The sequence below is a fragment of the Macaca mulatta genome, chromosome 6 (genome assembly GCF_049350105.2).
Source record: "Macaca mulatta isolate MMU2019108-1 chromosome 6, T2T-MMU8v2.0, whole genome shotgun sequence".
NCBI lineage: Eukaryota > Metazoa > Chordata > Mammalia > Primates > Cercopithecidae > Macaca > Macaca mulatta.
This window is the reverse complement of record NC_133411.1, coordinates 136,211,800-136,234,036: the sequence shown is the minus strand read 5'-3', so window position 1 is coordinate 136,234,036 and position 22,237 is coordinate 136,211,800. Positions and strand designations below refer to the sequence as shown.

The 22,237-nt window shown below is 39.4% G+C and overlaps 1 protein-coding gene across 1 annotated transcript in view; it reads right to left on the bottom strand.

Annotated features, from left to right (window-relative positions):
* Positions 1-4,427, bottom strand: part of MEGF10 (multiple EGF like domains 10) — a 182,452-nt gene extending 178,025 nt beyond the window's left edge. The window contains exon 1 of the mRNA XM_015140681.3: positions 4,167-4,427. The gene's annotated coding sequence lies outside the window, so the exon portion shown is untranslated. The remainder of the gene's footprint in view (positions 1-4,166) is intronic.
* Between the last annotated feature and the right edge of the window lie 17,810 nt (positions 4,428-22,237).

Here is a 22,237-nt window from a genome sequence, read left to right as displayed (position 1 = left end):
ATAATTAGAGATTTCATAATATATTTGGCTCTCTAGGGCCAGAATCCCTTATAATATGTAGGCTTTTATACAATCTTCAGACCTATTTTCAGGAATGTGTCCTTTCAGGAAAGAAGGAAAGACAGTATTGAACCAGTCACCATGTTTCTAATCAAAAACAGAGGCAGAAGTGTTTTATAAACGGAAAAGCACAGAGCAAAGTTGGTTATTTTTATTGGCATTGGCACTTCCATTCCAGTGCTCTGACACTGTCATTCCAAAAACCAAACCAAAACCATCCTAAAGGATAAGCTCAGTTCTTCATTATACGTCCTGCAATAATGTTCAACATGTAACATTAATTCAGTTGCATTTGGTGTTTCATAAGTCCTCCTTGGATATTTTGTCTTGTCCTTTTCCAATCCAAGTTATTATTTATTATTATTATTATTTGAGACAGAGTCTCACTCTGTCACCCAGACTGGAGTGCAGTGTCATGATCTCAGCTCACTGCAACCTCTGCCTCCCAAGCTCAAGTGATTCTTGTGCCTCAGCCTCCCAAGGAGTTGGGATTACAGACATGTGCTACCACTCCCGGCTAATTTTGGTATTTTTAGTAGAGACAGGGTGTTGCCATGTTGGCCAGGATGGTCTAGGACCCCTGGCCTCAAGTAATCTTCCCACCTCAGCCTCACAAAGTGTTGGGATTACAGGTGTGAGCCACCATGCCCAGCCCCACTCGAAGTTATTAACTCCCTAGTCTATGTCCAGCCAAATTGGAAATTCTCAACTGGCTTTTCCACACCCTTCATATGTATACAATACTGTCCCAACCACTTTATGTGCTAACAAAATGTGCTAAGAAAATGTTGACTATCATTCATCCATTTACTTTTCTCCAACATTCTTTAGGCATTTATTACATAATTATGTAATGGGTCAGTCACTTGTATAAGAGCTTACAATAAGGAATGATGAACTCACCAATCCATTCAGCATAAACATTCAGGTAATAAACATAGCTGATACAATGTGAGAAATGCTATATTAAAGCTATCCACAAGAATGGGAACTCACATGACATATCGCTAAGTTTATGAGAGAATTGAGAGAAGCTTCAGAGGGAAAGTCTTCAAAGGGATTTGAATAGTGTCTTAAACGATGAATGGGTGGTAAGTAGTTGGTTAGACAGGAAAGAGGGTCAAAGGCATTGTCAGCGGAAGGAGCAGCACACACAGCTGGGTCATGGAAGAGTGAGAGTGCACAACGTATTCTTGAGACAGTAACAAGATCAAGATCAGTGCGGGCTGGAGAGCTGGGGACCAGAGAAGCAGAAAATAACCCTAAGAAGTGCTGCAAAGGTGGTCTTGTGTATCATGGTAAGGAGGTGAGACTTACAAGTCAGTGTTTTTCCAAATGTGATCTGAGGTCACCTCTACCAGGTTCACTTGGAGATCTCAAAATGCAGACTACTGGCCCTTACATCTGGGGTGAAGCCCTGGAATTTATATTTTCAACATGCACCCAGGTAACACTGACATTCACCATCCAGAGAGCTGCCAAAGATTTTTAAACAAGGGAGTAACATGATCAGATTTGCATTTTAGAAATACACTATTAGACCAAGCAGACAATCCCAAAGAAGGTAAATTCACTGCTGCTAAATGAGCATGTGACTTGCGTTTTGCATTAGAATCACCTGGGGAACTTGTAAAAATGCAGAGTTCTCACAACTCACAGAAGACTTACTACATCTAAATCAAGGCAGAAGGGGTTAAGGTTTATATAGTTTGAACCATACAAAATTGCCATTTATTTAGGTCAAAAATGGTCAAATATCAACAATTCCTCATAGTTCACTCTAATATTTTAACAAATCTCCCCACTTCATGCTTCTGGTATAAACCAAAGTCTGAGAATAGTTAGTGAAATACAGACAGAGATAAATGCTTTTCCCTTTTCATTAATTATCGATGTTATTACTCACTCTGATTAATATGCAAAGATGGAAGTAACATAATTTATGTACCTAAAACAAAAGCTAAAGAGAAAAGAGGGGGTTCAAAAACAGCCAACAATGAAGTAAGGCAGCTAATTTAAGGATTTTGGAGCCAGAAGGAACACTGGAGATTATTCCACTCTTTCCCCACCTCTCAATACAAGTTTCTACATAATAAAACTGATGCCTAAATGGAGAAAAGCAATCTGTTTGAGGTCATAGGGAATATTTTGTTCAATTTCTCAATGATATGCACTTTTAATGTGCTCTTACATGCATTTTAACGGGTATGGAAATTGTGTGGCTAAAAATACTTGGGATTTAATCTATAGAGTGCTAGGTCACACACTGGAAATGGCGGAGGCACATAAAGCCAATACTCATACATAGCCATTTTTAAAATATAAAACCTAAAACAGTGTTTGACATGTAATAGATGTTTAATAAATACTTACTGAACAAGTAAGTGACCCCTAAAAAATAGGTTAAAGAAAGTATACTAATGCAAAGGATTTCCAAGGAGGTATACAGGCTGTGAACTGAGTGTAGAATTCCCACCTCCTCACCTGTTCCAAGTATCCATGACCCACCACCCTATAAATTCCAGCTCTGCCACATGCACCTTTATTTTTCCTACTGAAAGTGCCACAACAAAAGAGCAATACAAAGATCATGTCTGAGCTAAGTTTGACAATAGGTGGTAGTGAAGCTTACAGATGAGCACAGCCTTCAAAGTCCATCCAAATGGGAATAATAGCTAACACTTACTGACAGCTAATAGAAGCTATACTAGAGGGATACAACAATAGTTAATGCTAGCTATACAATAATAATAATAGCTAATTCATGCCTACTATGTGTCAGGCTTGTTAGTCCTTCACATGCATTAACTTATTTAATCCCTTTAACAGTCCTCTGATGTAAGTGTTATTATTATCATTTTGATTTTACATATGTGGATAAACAGGTTAAGTAACTTACCCCAAAAATCACACAACTGGAAAGTGGCAGAGTTGTGAGCTGAACCCAGGCTGGCGCGTGCCCAGAGTTTACCAACTGAACTCTTTGACCTCTCAGTGGTAAAATTAAAAGTTCCCAGCAAGCTGACCTCTTGGAGCACTCATGTTAGGAAGATGACATTTCTGGATAATATAAGTTGACTCCAGTCTTTTTGTCCATAAGGAATGAAGCATTTTTATTTGGGAAACCTATACACAAAGGGAGTCCCAGGATATAAAGGAGTAAGGCAAGAACCAAGAAGAAATGTCATTCTCTTCTGCCTTGGCACAGCCTGGTTATCACTGACTAAGAACAATAATAATGGCTAATTTTGGCTAATAAAATCTCCAGCTTTGACTTTCTCCTAAAGAATGTGGATCCTTGCACGAGCATATTTTCTAAAGCAGCAGCAAGATATTGCCATCATTCATTTACTCAGTAGTGTCACAAAGGAAAATACTTCCAGAAAGAAATATAAGGACAAAACACTTCCCTAAACCAGGCGTAAAAGTCCTCTAACAAAGGAATTTAAGAGAAAAAGATAACACCGGATTTATCTTTCTTAACTATTACTTGAAAAACCGTCCCTCCCAGCACTCCCTAAGGAGCCAAGCATACTGACAAGGCCCCTTTGGTCTAAGACTGCGACCTCACACCCCTACTGATCGTTGAGAACTCAGGAAGGGGGAGCATCCCGCAAGCCTAGAGCGTTATCTGCACAATCTGAATACCAAGGACTGGAGAAAGAGAAGTTTAGAAAAGAGTGAAGATCCCAGAGAGGAAGTTCAACTGACCTGGAAAAAAGGGCCCAGCTGAAACTGCCTTTCAACCTCAGTCCGATTCCCCACAAATCTCCCTACAACCAGCTATATCCCTCGGCAAAAGGAAACAAACACGGGCAAGGCAATACAAGAGCAGGAATTATGCAAAATAAAATAAGTAATGAGGATGTCTCTCCATCAAAAATACTCCAAGATTTTCCTACACAATCCCATGTAACAAAACCAAATGCAAACAACAATAAACCCTTGAGAAGCCCATGACAAACGCAGACTGAGCCCATCTCCTCCCACCTCACGTCGCACCCCGGTATCTTGGCTAAGGAAAATGTGCCCCCCGCCCATGAGAAGCCTTCCGGCGTCCGGCCAAGGTCCAGCAGCCGCCCGGGTTGAGTTTGCCCAACTCTTACCCAAGTCCAGAGATCTTGAGAATCGCAGCGCAGCCTTTTCTCCCCGGTCTTCACCCAAAGCCAGCCAAGACACAAAATCTGTTCCAATCAGCGCGGTTAGCGTCCAAGCAGTGTCCCAGAAGAAAGCGATCTTTGGGAGTCTTCTTTCAGGCGTAAAGGTGGAGACGCGGGAAAGAGGAACGTCTCAGCGCGTTCCCAGTCCCCCAGTTTTGCGCACGGGGAAAGTACTTGCTGCAAACTTGAACAAGGTTTTCTCTGTCTGGCCCGAGATGCTGGGGGGGCAGGGGGGGCGGGTAACCCGAGCCGGGGCCGGGATTCGAGCAGTTGCCGCTGCTGCAGCTGCTGCTGACGGGACAGTGGCCGCTGGGGGGTTGTCGCTTGGCGCCGCGCTCTGTCCCTAGCGCAACACGCAGGATCTTCCCTCACCTCGATCGTGAGTCGCCCCTGCCTGAGCGGCTTCCACCGCCTGGTGGGTGACCCGGCCAAAGGCCTGGTCGCGAAGTTAGCAAATGTTGGGGTCACCGCAGGAGGTGACCGAAGGGGTGTCAGAGTGGGTGCCCGCCTGATTCCCAACCCACGTTGGATGCGAGTCCCTCGTCAAAGTCCCTGGGAGGTGTTCTAGACCCTCTGTAAGGATTTGTGGGATGGTGGCCGCGCCCGAGCGGCCAACTGGAGCAGACGGCGGGTACTCAGTGGTGTCAGGGGAGAAAGCGCAAAGGTGGGATCCAGAAAGGATGGTGATTAAGCCGTGCCAGAGAATGTGATGCGGCAGCAAAGTACATGGAAAGGTGGGGCGGGGAGGTGAAGGCAGGGGGTGGAGGGTGGGATAGTCTGCTTTATCAAGGCGGGGCGGAGAGAAAACTCCCGGGACGCGCAGGAAAATCCCCCCAGGTCCTCCGAGGCCTCGCGCGGCGATTTATTGGGGAATGGCTCCCTCTGCCGACTCGCCGAGGAGGCCCCGGGAGGCCCAGTGATGGAATGTTCAAACCATGAACGGGCTCTTCCATTTGTGGGTTGGACAGGACGTGAATTCTGGAATCTGCTTCTCTGTCTGTCCATCTTCCTCTTCCAGACTAAAGAGTTTTCCAGCTTTTACAGGACCCCAAAAGGTACAAATCTGATTGTTGCAAAGTTCTTTCTTATGTCGTTGAATTCTATCCCCCTCTCCCCACAAAAAACAAAAACAGGCTGCGCCCCATAACCACTCCAGATAATCGTCTCCTACCAGGCTTCTCTTCCTCCCATTAATAAGAACTCTTTTTTTTTAGAGAGACTTCAAGAGCATTCGCGTCCCTACTCAATAACCCTCCTGGAAAATAGTACAGACTCCATATTATGTTTGAGTGAATAAATGAATGGAATGAATGAACATAGATATGTTTGAAGCCCCTCACCATCCTCTTTACTCTCCCTGGGAACACGCAGGGGAAGACTATTTTGGTGTTTGTTTGTTTGTTTGTTTAGCAGTCATCATTGCCCCTTCTCTGGTAACAGTACCTCCATTTACCTATGAGATACCACCCCTGCCACAAGGACAGCAGTCTGGGCAGGAAGTTCAGTCAAGATGGTCCACCTTTTCCCTGTCCAGAAGAGAGCACCTGACCTAAGCTAAGCCCCTCAGACCCTCTCTGCCAGGAATTGGAACTTTGATCTGGGCAGCATAGGCACAAATAATTCTAGAGGTGATTAATCCATTTGGCTGTTTTCTAAGGAAATTGGCCGTTAGTTCATGCCACTTATTACCCAAAGACATTTTGCTTTATGAAACTTGGTTGCCCCACTTTCCTTTTAATTTTTAAATCAATTTTATTGGGGCATAAGTTACAAATACATTACACTCATATTAATTGTACAGCTTCATGAGTTTTGAATAATGTACACACATGTAACCACTGCTTCAATCAAGATAATGAACAATTCCATCACCCCAGAGGGTTGTCTTGCACCCCTTTAAAGTCAACCTCTATCCCACCCCATATTTGGCCCACTTAGCTGTTTTCTGTAACTACAGATTAGATTTGTCTTTTCTAGCATTTCATATGAATGGAATCACTTACATATTCCTTTGTGTCTGACTTCCTTCACTCTACACAATGTTTTTGAAACTCATTAATGTTGTGCCTGTATCTGATGTTTGTTCCTTTTTATTGCTGAGTAGTATTCCATTGTATGGATATACCACAATTTGTTTGCCAGTTTACCAAATGATGGACATTGGGGATGTTTTCAATATGGGGTTATTATGAATAAAGCTGCTAGGAACAATCTTGAACAAGTCCTTTTATGGACATACATTATTATTTTTCTTATCTTACAGTAGTAAAATTATTAATACAGTAACTGTGTGTTTAACTATATATAGAGATGAACTGCTTTCCAAAGTGAAAACATTTTACATTCTCACCAGCAAGATATTTGTTTCACATCCTCATCAAAACTGGGTAGTTTCTGTCTTCTTATTTTTACCATTCTAGTGAGTATATAGTGGTATCACATCATGGTTTTAATTTGCATTTCCCTACTGACTAATGATGGTGACAATAAAAGATGTTTACCAGCTTTTCATGTGCTCTCATGCCAGCTGTTCTTTGATAAAGTGTCTGAATTTATTGCCCAATTTTTAATCAAGTATTTGGATTCTTATTATTGAGTTGTAGGAGTTCTTTATATACCAGGCATTTGTCAGATATATATATATAACAAATATACACTCCCAGTCTGTTTCTTGTCTTTCAATTTCTTAATAGTGTCTTTCAAACAGCAGTTTTTAATTTTGATGAAGTCCAATTTATCAAGTGTGGGGTTTTTTTTTGTGGTTATACTTGTTAGGTTTTACATAAGCAATCTTTGCTTACCCCAAGGTCATGAAGATTTTCTATGGTTTCTTATAGAAGCTTATGGTTTTAGCTGTTATATTTAGGTCTATGATCTATTTGCTGTTAACTTTTGTGTATGGTATGAAGTAAGGGCTGAAGTTCATTATTGTCCACATGGATATCCAGTTGTTTTGTCACCATTTGTTGAGAAGATTACCTTTTTTCCCATTGAGTAACTGGATACCTTTATCAAAAATCAATTGGCCATGGATGAGTGAGTCTATTTCAGGATTCACTCATTATTCCTTTCATTTGATCTATATTTCTATTCCTATGCCAAAACTATACTGCTCTGATTACTCTAACTTTACAGTAGGACTCCAACTTAGGTGTAATAAGTCTTCCAGTTGTGCTGCTTTTATTTTTTTTTCAAAATATGTTTAACTCTTCTGCTTTTGTTTTTATTTGGTTTTCATCTTCCATGTAAATTTCAGAATTCGCTTGTCAATGTTATAAAAATTCACTTTTCTAATTAAGAGTGCCTTGAATCCACTGATCAATTTAAGGAGAACTGACATAACAATATTGCTTCCTCTAATCTATGAACATGTTATATTTCTCCATTAATTTAGGTATTCTTTAATTCTTCTCAGCAATATTTTGTAGCTTTCAACATAGCAGCATTATACATAATTTAAAAAATGAATCCCGTAGTATTTTATTTTTGATATTTCATAAATGGAATAATTTTTGAGTTCTTGTCTCCAGTTGCTCATTGCTAGTATGGAGAAATACAGTGGAATTTTGTGCAGTACCCTCACATTTTGCAACATGGCTAAATTTACTGATTCGTTCTAGTAGTTTTTCTTTTTCAGTTTCCTTAGGATTTTCTACATGCTCTGCTTCTTTTATTTGTCTTGCCTTATTGCACTGGATAGGATGCCCAGTACAACATTGAATACAAATGCTAAAATTTAGTATCCCATCCTTGTTGTTCATCATAAACCAAAGCAATCAGTCTTGTACCTTTAAGTAGGATGTTAGTTGTTTCATTAAACTCCCTTTATTAATTGAGAAATTCCTTCTATTTTTAGTTCATTCGAAATTGTTTATTTTACCATGAGTGACTATTGAATTTTGTCAAATGTTTTTCTGTATCAGTTGAAATTATTATATGGTTTTTCTCCTTTTTTCTGTTAGTTAATTGAACTATTTATTAAACTTGCCTTGCATTCTTGGGTTAAAGCTTACTTGGTCCATGTAGTGTATTATACATTTGATATACTGTTGGATTTGATTTGCCAAAATTTGTTCAGGATATTTGTGTCTATACTCATTAATATTATTGGTCTACATTTTTATTTTCTTGTTATCTCTTTGTCTGGTTAGAGGTTCATCAATTTTTAAAAATCAATTCAAAGGATCAGACTTTAGTTTCACTGATTTTTTTCTATTACTTACACATTTTCTACTTTGTTGATTTTAGCTCTTACCTTTACTGTTTCCTTCCTTCTATATACATTAGATTTATTTTTCTCTTCTTTTTTCTTTAATTTCTTAAAGTCAAATTTTTACTCATTGATTTTTAGATTTCTTTTTTCTTATATAAGCATTTAAAATTATAAACTCCTCTCTAATAACTACTGTAACCATGTTCCACAAATTTTGATAACCTGTTTACATAGTTCAAAATATTTTTTCTTTAACCCATAGGTTGTATGGAACATTGTTATTTAATTTCCAAATTTCAAGGAATTTTTTAGGTATTTGTTTTATTGATACATAATGTTTTACATATTTGCAGAATACATGTGAATATTTGTTACATGCATAGAGTATGTTACGAAGGGAGCATCTTGGGTATTCATCACCTTGAGCATTTATCATTACTATGTGTTAGGAACATTTCTAGTCCTCTCTTCTAGCTCCTTTGAAATGTACAACACATCACCCTTCTCTGCTAACAACAGTCACCCTTCTCTGCTATTGAACATTAAAAGCTATAACTTCTATCTAACTGAATGTTTTCACTTATTAACCAACCTCTCTTCATGTCTCCCTCTCACTCACACACTCTTCCCAACATTTGGTATCCATTATTTCACTTTCTACCTTCAAAAGATCAACTTCCTGAGCTCCCACATATGAGTGAAAACATGTAACATTCCTCTTTCTGTACTTGGCTTATTTCATGTAATGTCCTCCAGTTCCATTCATGTTGCTGCAAATAACACTATTCCATTTTTTTTATGGCCGAATAGTATTCCACTTTGTGTATATACCACATTTTTTAATCCATTCATCAGCTGATGGATGCTTACATGAATTCCATATCTTTTCTATTATGAATAGTGCTGCAATAAGCATGGGGCACAAGTATCCTTCTGATACATTGATTTCACTTCCTTTGATTAAATACCCAGTAATGGGATTCAGATATATTATTATTTGTTTTAATTTTATTGCAGCCAGAGAGAAGGTTCATCTTATTTCAAGGCTTTTAAATGTACTGAGACTTGCTTTATGGCAAAAATATGGTCCTTCTTGGTGAATGGTTCATGTGCACCTGAAAAGAATGTACAACTGCTGCTGCCATTGGGTAGATTGTTCTAAAAATGTCAACTGGGTCTCATTAGTTGACACTGTTGGTCAAGTCTTCTGTTTCCTTACTAATTTTTACTACCTTTATTCTGAACACTATAACATTACCAATACAATCTTAGATTAAGTAGATTTCTTTGTTGGTGGTAACTATATCACTCTGTTGTAACACAGAATTTATAATCTACTAAAATTCCAATTATTTCTCATATTTGTTATTAGTCTTGACTTCTTAAAATATTATTTGTATTTTTAGTTGAGAATTTCATAGTAATTTTATAAGACTGTTCATTTAGCTCTATTGAATTCCATTTTTGTATATGCAGTCCATCTTTAGAACCTGTCAAGGGCTTAGTGGAGCTAATTCTTTTCCTAGTATATTAGCTAGCCAGCTTGAAATCATGATATTTGGAATTGATCAGAAAGCCATGATGCTCTTAGGCAAATAATTATTAGACATGTAGAAGCAGATAGAAATAAAATGCATTTTCTAACAGACTTTCCTCTCCATTTATATTTATTCACATCGTGTAGTGTAGTCATTCAACTGCTGGTAAATTCTACAATTCTATTATTACATCCAGTCTACTTTCTTCATCTGATCCACAAGGATTTCATGGGATATTTTTTCAATTACCTTATAAATCCAGATATATTCTCATTTGTTCCATTTACCTGTCTGCTAATATTTTGAATAAAGAAAACTAAGTCAACCTACCAGTTCTACCTCTTAGCAAACAAGATTGGCTTCTTATACCCATAATTTCCTTCAGTAGTGCTCTCAAATTATGCTTCTAAATCTATGATTTAAAAGCTTGCTTAGTTACAGCAATAGACTAGAGTTCACAGAGTTTACCTTCTTCCCACTTAAAAAAATAGAAGTGGGGGTTTCTGCAGAGTGTAAAGTCATAAGTATGGCAGAAGGTTATCATTTTTTTTACTTCATTCAATTCTAACAACAAGAGGCATGTATAATTACTCCTGCTTTACAGGTAACGAAACAAAGGCTCAGAGAGATCAATTATCTTGCCCATGATCCCATATCTAGTGAGTGGCAGAGGGAGGACTGACCCTGGGTCTGACTTCAAAGCTTATGCTCTACCACTTCACCTGCCTCAGAACTACATCTGTTTATTCTGGTCTTCTGATTGCTCACTGTGGTTCCTCAAATCTCACAATTGTGCTATGTTTAAACACTTTTTCCCCATAGTCACTGAAAATCTGCACTGAAAAAAAAAAAATGCTCAGGAGCCTTAAAGCTCTTGTGTGTACACAACTTTATCTCTCCCCACAACACAAATGCGGGCAAGACTGGAAGAGGTCGTGTCTTTAGCCATAGGTCTCAGCCAAGGGACGTAGAGGATTAGAAAGGTGGGGTTCTTGGCCCATGAGTCTCCTCCCAGATGCTTTCATTTCAGTCTTCTTCTTCTAGTCCTAGACATTTTTTTAAGCTCCCTTCTCCAGTATGACTTTTGTCCAAGTTTTTGAAAAGATCACTGTCTTTTAAAGGTAGTGGAGGAAGAAAGGGAAGAGCAGAACAATGGATGAGGAAATTGTATTTGCAGCCTTGGACCCTGTATCAGGAGTTAGGAGTACTTTTCTGTCTACTTCATGTAATATGTCTTCACAGATGTAAGGCAATCCTGGTATTCTTAGTTTGAAAAGGGCAACAATGGGATTCCAAATTCATCCGTTTATTTCCCCTAGCTTAGTGTTTTCCCCCAAAAAAGTTTTAATATGATCCACAGTAAGAAGGACATTTTTCATTATGACCAAATTCTTATCTTTGTAAGTATATAATTAGAACAAGTTTCAACACTTACTCTTACCATATGTAATGCCCTCTCATGTTTTAACAATGCTTCTCGACCTTTCATGTGCAAGTTCATCAGCTAGAGATTTTGTTAAATGTGAGGTTCTGATTCAGTATCCAGGGTGGAGACTGCATTTTAACAAACTCCTACGTGGATGCTTCCGTTTCTTGGATTGCACTTTAAGTAGCAAAGTTCTATTCTGTATTGTTTTAGTTAAATGTTAAATTACTTTTAGGACTCCCAAATGTGTCTGGACTGGCAGTTTGTAAAAGCTTTGCTGGTGTATTGGGGCAGCATGCCTATCTAGGATATTCTTGTAAACGTAGACTTACTGTGGAGTGGGATCATGCTTGGAAGTAGTTCAGCAAGAAACCGGATTTATCTTCCATATACCAAGACCAGAGAATCACAGAAGTAAAGACATGAATATCTTCCTGAAATTGCTTTGTTTTTTAATTTCAACATTTGATGCAGTGAATACATCTATTATAATTTGGAATAAATAAATCTAAGTATTCTGCATAATGATGACTTATGAATGTGTGTGAAAAGAAAGTTGCAAAAGTTGACTGAAGGTGAATATGGCAATGATGTAAGTATCAGGGGGAAAAAACATTTCCTGTAGTGTGATCTTCTTTTGTCTGCAGTATGAATGCATACTGTATCAGTCAGGGTTCTTTTTTTCAAGTAACAGAAACCAACTCCAACTAACTTAATAAAAACAACACTGAAGGATTCCAGAAGAGTGGGCAACTGGGAGGACCAAAGTTAAAAACGAGCAAGAACCCCTTTAGAGGACTGGGAAGAAAAGAATCAAAGCCATGGTCTCAGAACTGAACCAATCTGGTCAGGCTGTCCCTGCTGAGATTAATGAACTTGAACCATTTCTTTCCTTAGTTTTCACATCATGCTCTCAAGATCAAAGTCACAGGAGAGAGCATTCATTTGGCTTAACTTAGGTTTTGCACTCCCTCCTGACTATTCTAAGAAAACAGGAAAGATTTGGCCCTTCAAACTTCCACAGTGGGACAGGTGCCTGATACACCATCCTTCCAGGAGCATAGAAAAGTGGGGAGAGGAGATATTGTCCCAAAAAGAAAACAGGATGCCACTGGGAAAAGAAACTATTAGATTGGTGCAAAAGTAATTCCAGGTTTTGCCATTAAAAGTAATTAGAAGTAATGGCAAAGCCTGCAATTACTTTTGCACCAATGTAATAGATTCTAAGTCATCAATAAACTATACTGGACACAGTGTCATGAATTAGTCAGACCCTTATTACAAGTATAGCAGGAAAGTAAATGGGATTTCAATTTTGGGGAACCATGGGTATAGTCTCAGAGAGTAAATCATAATTGGTGCATATTCTAATGTGTATCCAAATCCACTCCTTGAAGGACTTAATAAAAGGCATCAGAAAACCAACTTCAACACCACCAGCAACCACTGCCGCAGCCACCTCAACCCCTACCCCTTTTCCCCTATAGGAAAAAACTAAGAAACTCAAGAGGAGTCATCAGAATTCCTTCCATGTGGGAGTCATCAACCCAACTGGTGACTTTTTATTCTGCTCCACATATAAGAGGTAAGAGGAATATTTCTTCCCTCCTATGACAAGTTAAGTAAAAATGGAGGGGGAAGCAAGAGAAATAATCACAGTGATGAAGAATGCTAGCGAGAGGTAGAAGCCAGTCATCTCCAACCTTGGTCAGACTTCCGTGAGGTGGGCCAGGCAGATTTACTCTCCCCACACATTTCAACAGAAGGAAAGGAATTGGCAGCTTCTGTTCCCACCGTTGGGTGAGGCAAGAATGCCTGAGTTTCCTTAGGGCCAAATCAATACCACAAGAGGTATCTGGGCTTAAGCAGTCTTGTCCTGACCTTACCTAAGAGGGCTGCCTGCTAGTGGAGGAGCACAGCCAAGGAGTGGGAGCTGAAGGAGGAGGGGGCAGAAGAACTTGGGTTGGGGTCATCACCCACATCAGATGCCTGTGCAACTGGGGCCCCTGCTAGGCCTACTGAAGAGCCTGCCCATGCCCTGCCCTTCAGCAGTGTCCAGACATCTGCCACAGGCATAGTTGGCCATCCTATGTACACCACAGCAGCAGCAGCTAAGCAGATGCCTGTCCTTTCCTTTATCCCTGCTCCAAGACCCCAACACTCCAGGAGATACAGGAAAGATGAAGGAAGAGCAGAAAGTAGAGGAGCAGGAGAGAAACACTGTACACACAATTGCCCCAGGGCAGGGCCACTGGCCCCTGGTCACACCTAGACTGACAGGAAGAGTGAAAAAGTGGATATAAGGTGAGACTTGAGCTATAAACTTTTTAAACCTGAAAATGTCTGAAATGCTACACACACTTCCTGAGACGTTGTGAAGGGACACAAAAGTCTCATCAAAGCATGCCTGAAAACAATGTAGGAGAAATCAAATAAAAGGGCTTCATGTTAGTATCCCACTGACTCCCCAATAAACTGGTTACACGGCAAAAGAAACTGACTTCCAGTAGTTTAAGCAGAAAAGGAATTTATCGAGAAGCTGCTGGGTGCTGAGTATAACACCCAGAGGGCTGGAAAACTAGGTTAGGAAGATGGTGCAGGGACAGAATGAAGTTCTGCTCCCAGAGTTAAAATCATTCCTCGGAACTGGTCTGGGAAAGCCCTGTCACTGGATGCCAGATGCTGGAGTTCTCACCATCAATGCCTCCAGCCCTGGACACTGACTCTGAGGCAACCACTGCCTCTGGGAATAGGAGGTTGCTGACATCCCTGAGCTGCCAAAAGAATTCTCCATTATCCCAGGTTCCAATTCAAAGCCCAGAACTGATGCACCTGATTGGCTGAGCCCCAGATGCATGCCCAAGGCCCCTTTGGAAAGGAGTCCTAAGAAGCAAGTATATGCCCTTTGTTGTTTCTCTCCTGCGAAGAAAGCTCTTCCTCTCAGCAAGTCTCATAAGCAGGGTTGCTATAAGCCCATACGGTGTTTTCTGCAAAATGAGGAAAATGCATGCCTCTAGTTGGGAAAATAAGCAGGAATCTTTCCTTTCTCTGGTGGCTACAGAACACTGTCAGGAATCAGAGATCACGGCATGCCTGAATTTCAGCCTCACATGCTGTCTCTGCTGGGAGCCTTTGTGCAGTGCACGAACTGCACATGTGTATGTAGTAGCCCTGCTAATAAGGTGAGTGTTTCTCAAATGCAAATGGGAATGCAACTGAGGTAATGAATACATATTACAGGAAGACATCAGACTTAGGGATAAACACAGTTAACAGACTATGAGCACACAACCTGATGGGGACCACTGGAGAAATGCTATTATGAAACCAAGACAAGTGAACAAAAGCCAGGCAAACATTGGACTTTGCTGAGCACACACTTCATGTATTAATAAAACCGAACCAGCATCATGAAGAGCATCTCTTTGCATCTTGTATGGATTTTGTCCTCCAATGAATGCAGGTACCAAGTAATATTGACAGAGAGAAAGCACATCTGAATCATCACGCAGAATTACTTAGAAGCAGCAAATGTTTAATCAGTGCAAATGTTATGATTTACAACACCACCCCTCCTGAATGACAGGATCATTTTCTCATATTTAACAAAGAAGATTTATAAAAAATTGTGTATGTTTTCATGTTAAAATTAATATTCGTTTGTTCACAAGTACTACAATAATTTAGCCAAGTGTTTTTGAAAGAAAACAGTGGATATTATTTTAATAAAATATAATAATATATAAACTCTTTTGCCCACATATTCATGATCGAATTAAAAGTAAACACTAGTAAGTTATTGCTATTTTCATCCTTAAAGTAATAGAAATAGAAAAGACAAACAGATTGATCAGATCATTTGATATCAACTAGTCAGGAGGGAAAATGCAGATTTGATTCAATTAAGTGATTTGTCTATACCATCATCCTGCATCAGATCAATTGTACTGTGCATGTATTACTCCGTCAAGTTTCTAGGTTGGTTGATTTTATAGATGCTATGTCTGGAGTCTCTTTCTATAGTGGAGTGCTGGGTTGAAAGTCTATTTGGGGAGGGTTCAAATTAGAATGGAAGGAGAAGTATTTGACGCAGAGTATTGTCTTTCAAGTTTTATTCTAAACTGCAGCAAAAAAATGAGGCAGTAATTAGACAGGGATATAAGATCACAGGAGAGTTTTCTGAGGTGGGAGGAATTGCTGTTTTCGCATGCTGTTGGAAATGACCCATGGAGATCCGGTGTGGCTGAGGGGTGGCTCGCTATCACTCCAACACTATTTCTGAGAATTCTTGGCTATTTTAGTATTCTCTGTGGATGACCTTTTCAACAATCCTGGGCTCTCAGTTCCAGGATCACCTTTCCTCCAGTGAACATGTTCTCCATCCTACCTCAGCCACTCACTACTATTGCCATAACTTAGACTTTGTCATGATCAGTAATTGCAGCCTCTCCATAATCCCAATTTCAAGCACCTCACTCATCCATAATTATTTTTCTAACTCTCTTGTTCACTCAGTCTGGACCGTCAACTCAAATAATTCTCCTAATATATCAGTATCCAAATCCATTGATCCTAACCTTTTCGTGTTCCTCAACATTTTAAGTCTTTGCCTCCCTCCTTACTTGGTCTGAATACCATGGTTGGTTAGTCATCATGGTAATGTCTTCCATACACTCAACTCATTTGCTCCTCTCTTGCTGCATTGTACTCACTTGGCAAAATCCCAATGCTGGTTCAGTCCAACTCTCCACAAACTCCATGGTGGCACTGGTGCAATTTAATGTGTTGGAGAAAAGTAGAAATTAAAGCATTAGCAAACATTAATGAGCATCACTCTAAATTCATGACTACTAGTACTAAGTGGATTCTTGGCACTACCCAGCAACCTAATTATATCTCCTTAGTTCACTTGCTCTTCCATTCTTCTAGATGATGACCTTCTCTCTTTTCAAACATCCAATATCTCTTCTTTCATCTTCACTGTCAGTTGAAGACCCTGCTTCTCATTTCCCTATTTCACTGAGAAAACTGAAGCAATTAAAGGAGAATCTCCACAAACTTCTGCAACTACAGCTGGTCATCCACCTTCATGTCTGGTCATGTGCTTTGCCTCCCCTCCTGATGGGTTGACCACACTCTTATTTAAGGCCATCCTCCTCACTTATGCACTAAATTCATTCCCTTGGGCCTCCCAAATGACATGGATTTCTCCCTCTCTCTCCTGCATTATTAATTCTCTCCTCTCAACAAGAGTACTCCCATCAGCATTCACAAATATTATTTCTTCCACTTAAAAAAGAACTTTGTTTGGTCCTCCTCCTACAGCTATTCTCTTCACTGTAAACTCCTTGAATTAAATTTCTAAACTTAGTATCTTCACATTTTTTCCTTCTATTCTCTCTTAAATCTCCTCTAATCAGGGTTTTGGCTCCCAACCCTCAAATTAATACTGCTCTCTTATTTTTCAAGGTAATCAAATGAGATCCAAGTTGCTGAAACCAATTGTCAGAAACATTTTCTTCCCTTCATTGAACATCTTGCTTGACTTGACATCCGGGATACCAGACTTTTATAGTTTTCCTTTTTTCTCTCTGGTGGCTCCTTCTGTGTTACCTTTGTTGGTTTCTTCACATCTTTCCAACCTCTAAATTTTGAACCACCCAGGTCTCAGTCATTGGATCACTTTTCTTTTCCAGCTACAATAACTTTGTAGACTATCTCATTCAGGCTCAGAGCCATAAATACCATTCCTTTACTGACCACTGCTAAATATAGATCTTCAGCCTTGACCTCTGCCCAACTGCCTCCTGGACATCACCACTTGGTTCACAGATGGGCATCTCAAAATTAATACGTTCAAAACCTAACTCCTCATTTCCCTCCAAAAGTCTGCTCTTCCCAAATTCATCCCTTTCATCCCCATCTCAGCAAATGGCATCTTTACCCTTTCATTTGCTTATATCAAAAACGTTGGTGTCATCCTTGAGTTGCTCTTTCTCTCACACCCTCCATTCAAACTATAAGCAAATTCTATAGGTTCTACCTTCAAAATACATTCACCAACCTATCCAGACCTTCATCGTTACCCCTGAATTAATGCAGTGGTCTCTTTATTGTTCTCCCTTTTTCTGACCTTAACTCTCCACCAATCACTCCAAGTGCCACAGCTAAAGTTATCTTGTTAAAACATAAGTTAGATCATGTTTCTCTCTTACTGTAGCCCCCATGTTCTCCCATCTTAGAGTCAAAGTGTTCACACTGCCTCTGTTTCAAGTCTTGTTCTCCAGAAAACAGCCTCTGAGATGGAGATTTGTAGGCAGGAGGTTTCTTGGGTTTGCTCTCAGGAGTAACACTTATAAGGAAATGAGGAAAGCAGAATTGGGCAGAAGGACCAGTGGACTGTGATATAGTTATGACAGGCCCACAGAGCTGGCCTGAATTGAGGCAAGGGCACTCAACTCTTATAATCCCTCAAGGACAGTCTTTGGATGTGGTCTGCTCCTGGGAGACAGCATAACCTTGGGAATGAAATTCTTTTCTGTTGAAGGCAATTCCAGATGAGGAACTGAGCTAGGAGCCATCTACAGCCAACACCTGGGGAAATGAGTGCCTTGGTCCTGAAGTGCACATGGTATCCACTACACTCTCTCGGTGCCTCTTGGTTTTATCTTCTGCTCTCCTCTTGCTCTATACTTCAGGTACTTTGGTCCCCTTGCTTTTCTTCAAATACACCAGACTGACTTCTACCTTAGAGCCCTTGCAGTTCCCTCTCCCTGGAATGTGTGGCTTGCTCCCTGATCTCCTGCACATCTTACTCAAATTTCATCTTCTCAATGAGCCTTCTTATTCAGTATTGTAGCCCACCACCTCTTCCCCAACACACCTGATCCCCTTAACCATGCTTTACCTTTTCTTCTTTAATACCACTTTTCACCTTCTAATATCCTATGTAATTTACTTATTCATTATGTTTATTGTTTGATATGTCTTTCTCCCACTAGAATATGAACTTCTTAATCTTTGCCTATTTTGTTTACTGATATATCTCAAGCATGAAGAGGTATCCTCATGCATAGTAATTCTCAAATATAATGAATATATTTTAAACAAAGGTTTTATAACTCAGTAGAGGATTTTTGTTTTCCACTTGGAAATTATCTTTCCTAAGCAGGAAATTCTTTTTAACATCAGAGTCTTCTGAATATGAATTTAAGTCACTTAATACATTTGCCCAAACCACAGAGTTGCCCAAACACAGCTCTCAGTTGAAGCAGGCTTATCTCTCACATTATAATAATTATCTCACTCCTGCTATAAAAGCAAAGGAAGGGAGGAGAAGCTGCACATAACAAATTAATTAATAAAGGCTTTAATTTTTCTTTAAACCCAGGGAATTCATATCAGCCTGCCCTGTTATTTACCTGACTACCCTCTGGGATATTAATATTATATCCTGCGATTTACGGCCTTAAATGGTCATGACGTGTTTACACAGGTGAAGAGCAAGTGCTCTGGCAGAGCCTTTCCTTACATTTCTTGTACATTAATTTACCTTGGAGTCTTCACACTCTGGAATGTCACTGACATGAAAACAACAGAAGGTTATTTCACTAAGTGCAGTGCTTTGACTACATTAAGAAAAAGATAGTTATGTTTATATGGTATAACACGGTAAACAAGGGAATTGGAGCCCTTGGCAAGACTTTTCTGGTTACCCAGACCTGCTCAGCCACCCCTACTGCTCTTTGGGCTGGCTGACCCATCAGTTGGGGAAGCTCTGCTAGATTAGGTGATGTCATAGGAAGTGAATTCTAACCAATTGGTGAGTGAGACCAATCCTCTATGACAAATATGATTTACAACTTCAAATTGCTTTCTTCACCAAATAGTCTCACAAATATCTTTTCCTATAACAAAAACAGACTACTCTTGGTGTCAAGTCAACAATCCCTTGAATTTTAAATAAACATTTAAATATGTAGGAGAGTTCTTCACCCCTTCTATTGGATTTGTCTATTAACATTCAGCCCACCTTATAAACTTTTCCATCCCTCCTTACAGTGCAGAGACCGGAAGCCTGAGAAATATATTTCTGTGACATCCTAGCCAGCAGTTCTGGATGTATTTTTAGTCTCCGTATTAAAGATAAATTCACATAATCTTTGAAAGGCAGCAGCGAGGCAGAAATCATTTCTCTTCTTTCTCCAGCAGCAGTAGAAGGCATAGCATGGACCTCCTAAATGTGAGTTTCTGTGGTAGTGTCTATGTCCCCTGCCAGTTCACCCATCTTGGGGCTACAAAGTCCCATGAGATAAGCAGGAGCTTCCTGCAAGCTCCTGACTCCGGTAGACAGAGACTCTCTAACTTTCTGTGGTGCTGCACCTAGACGTTAGTGGCAGACCTCTGACTCACTGTTCTTCAGCCCTTGATTACTTAAGCACCTGATGCATTGTAGTAAATCCTCTACTTGAAACACTTGGAATGCTTTTCATATTATTGTCTGATCCCTTCTTATAAAACATGCATAGAAACTTTCCTTTTTGATGTAAGACAGGCAATAAACATATACTTTAACTTTCATTTTATGGTAACAGATATGTTAGTACTGTCTAAGCTTTTTCCTATCTATTTAACAGGGTGTAATGATGGCTAGCGCAGGGCTTGTCTGCTGGTGCCTCAACAGACTTTCATTCTTTCAATTTCCTATTAAACTACCAATAAGCACTATGATTTTTTCCTTCAGTTATTTCTTAGCCAAGGGTAAATTAAAGAATATGAGGCTTATAATTTTCTATTACTGTTATTACCCAAAACACATGACCAAAAAATGACAGGGATATGGATCCCCAAAGAAAAAGCAAGGGCTTTTCTAGAAAAAAATGGTAAATAAATTTAGAGAATCAAACAAAATATTCACTACCATCTAGCTACCTGAACATAAAAGTCATCTTTATCTCATATATCACGTCAAAACAAATTTCAGAGAGATAAAAGATTTAAGTATTAAAGTAAATGACCCATAAGAATACTTGAAGACAATCTCAGTGATTAAAGCCCTTGCTTGAGGAAACATTTTCTAAGTGTGAGATCAAAGGCAAAATCCATTTCTTAAAAAAATAGATTTTTAAAATCTTTTCATTGATTTTAGAAGTTTTAAAATATATCAAAATTTAAAATAACATAATAGTTTCACCACCACCTAGATTTCACAATTATGCTGTAGTTGGTTTACCATCTATTTTTACTATATCATTCTAAAGTAAATTTAAAATATGAAAATATTTTACTTCTAAATGCTTCAGTATAGATCTCCAAAAAATGAAAGATACTTTTACAAAACCATGATACCTTTATCACACCTGGCAAAATTGAAAATAACTCTATCGTATTATCTAATATCTATTAGTCCATTTTCAGGTTTCTTCATTGAAACAAAAATTTTTCACAAAATTATTTCGGTTCAGATAAGGATCAATCATTACATTTGGTTGTTAGTTCTTTTAAGTAAGTCTTTTTAAATCTAGGACAATATCCTCTACCCCTACTTTTTTTCCCCATGATACTGACGTTTATAAAATCTCAGATCTGTTTGGGTTTCTTTGTAGAAAATAACACATTCTGGGCTGATTATTTTTTCATGGTGTTATTTAACATGATTTAAGATTGTTAGATTTCATTCTGAAAAAAGAATTGAGATAGACCTCCAGAGCTGTCCAGTGGAATTTTCTACAATGATGGAAATGCTCTATATCTATGCTGTTCCTTATGGTCACGTGGTCATTCAGCACTTGAAGTACAGCTAGGGTGACCAAAGAAATGAATTTTAATTTAATGTAATTTTAATTAATTTAAATTCTAAACTTAAATATCACATGCGGCTAATGCCTGCCGAATCATTTAAAGTACCTATATGCTGCCCGTACATAAGTAGGTATTTGATAAATTTTAGTTCTTCAGCCTTCCAAATATAGTTTAAGAAAAGCATGCTATCAAATATACTATTACATAGATTCAAATGAAGCTGTATGTGTGACCTTATCATGTAATTAACACCTTTTCAAAAGCAGAGAAGTGAAGGCCATCTGTTTGCTTCAGGAATCTTCATGATCAGCACCAATTGCTATGGTTATCTGGTTTCATTATCCCCACGAAAATATCTCATAAGTACTGCAGTTATTCTGCAGTCTGTATCTTTAACATATATACATAAGACTTAAGAGTTAGAATTCAAGGGAGCCAAGATGGCCAATTAGAAGCAGCTGCAGTGCATGACACTCACAGAGAAGAATGAAAACGGGGAGTAAATACAGCACCTTCAACTGAAATATCCAGGTACTCACACTGGGACTGGTGAGGGAAACAACTTGACCCATGGAGAATGAAGAAAAGCAGCATGGGGCAATGGCCCACCCAGGAGCAATATTGAGTCAAGGGAACCCCCACCCTTGGCCAAGGGAAACAGTGAGTGAATGTACCACCCTGGGAAACCACACTTCTCCCACAGATCTTTGCCACCCTCAGATCAGAAGATCCCCTTGTGAGTCCATGCCATCAGGGTCTTGGATCCAACATACACTGCTCTGTGGAGTCTTGGCAGAGCAGCTGTTCAGGCATGCACAGAGACCCAGGAGCTTTACATACTCCAGTCCCAGGATCCCCAACAAACGTGGCTGCAACTCAGGCAAGGAGGGAGGTCCATACATACCTCTAGAAAAGGGGCCTAAATATTGCCCTCTCTCAGCACTCCTATTTTGGAAGTTCTGGCCATAGTATTGGAAGTTCTGGCCAGGGCAATCAGGCAAGAGAAAGCAATAAAGCGTATTCGAATAGGAAGAGAGGA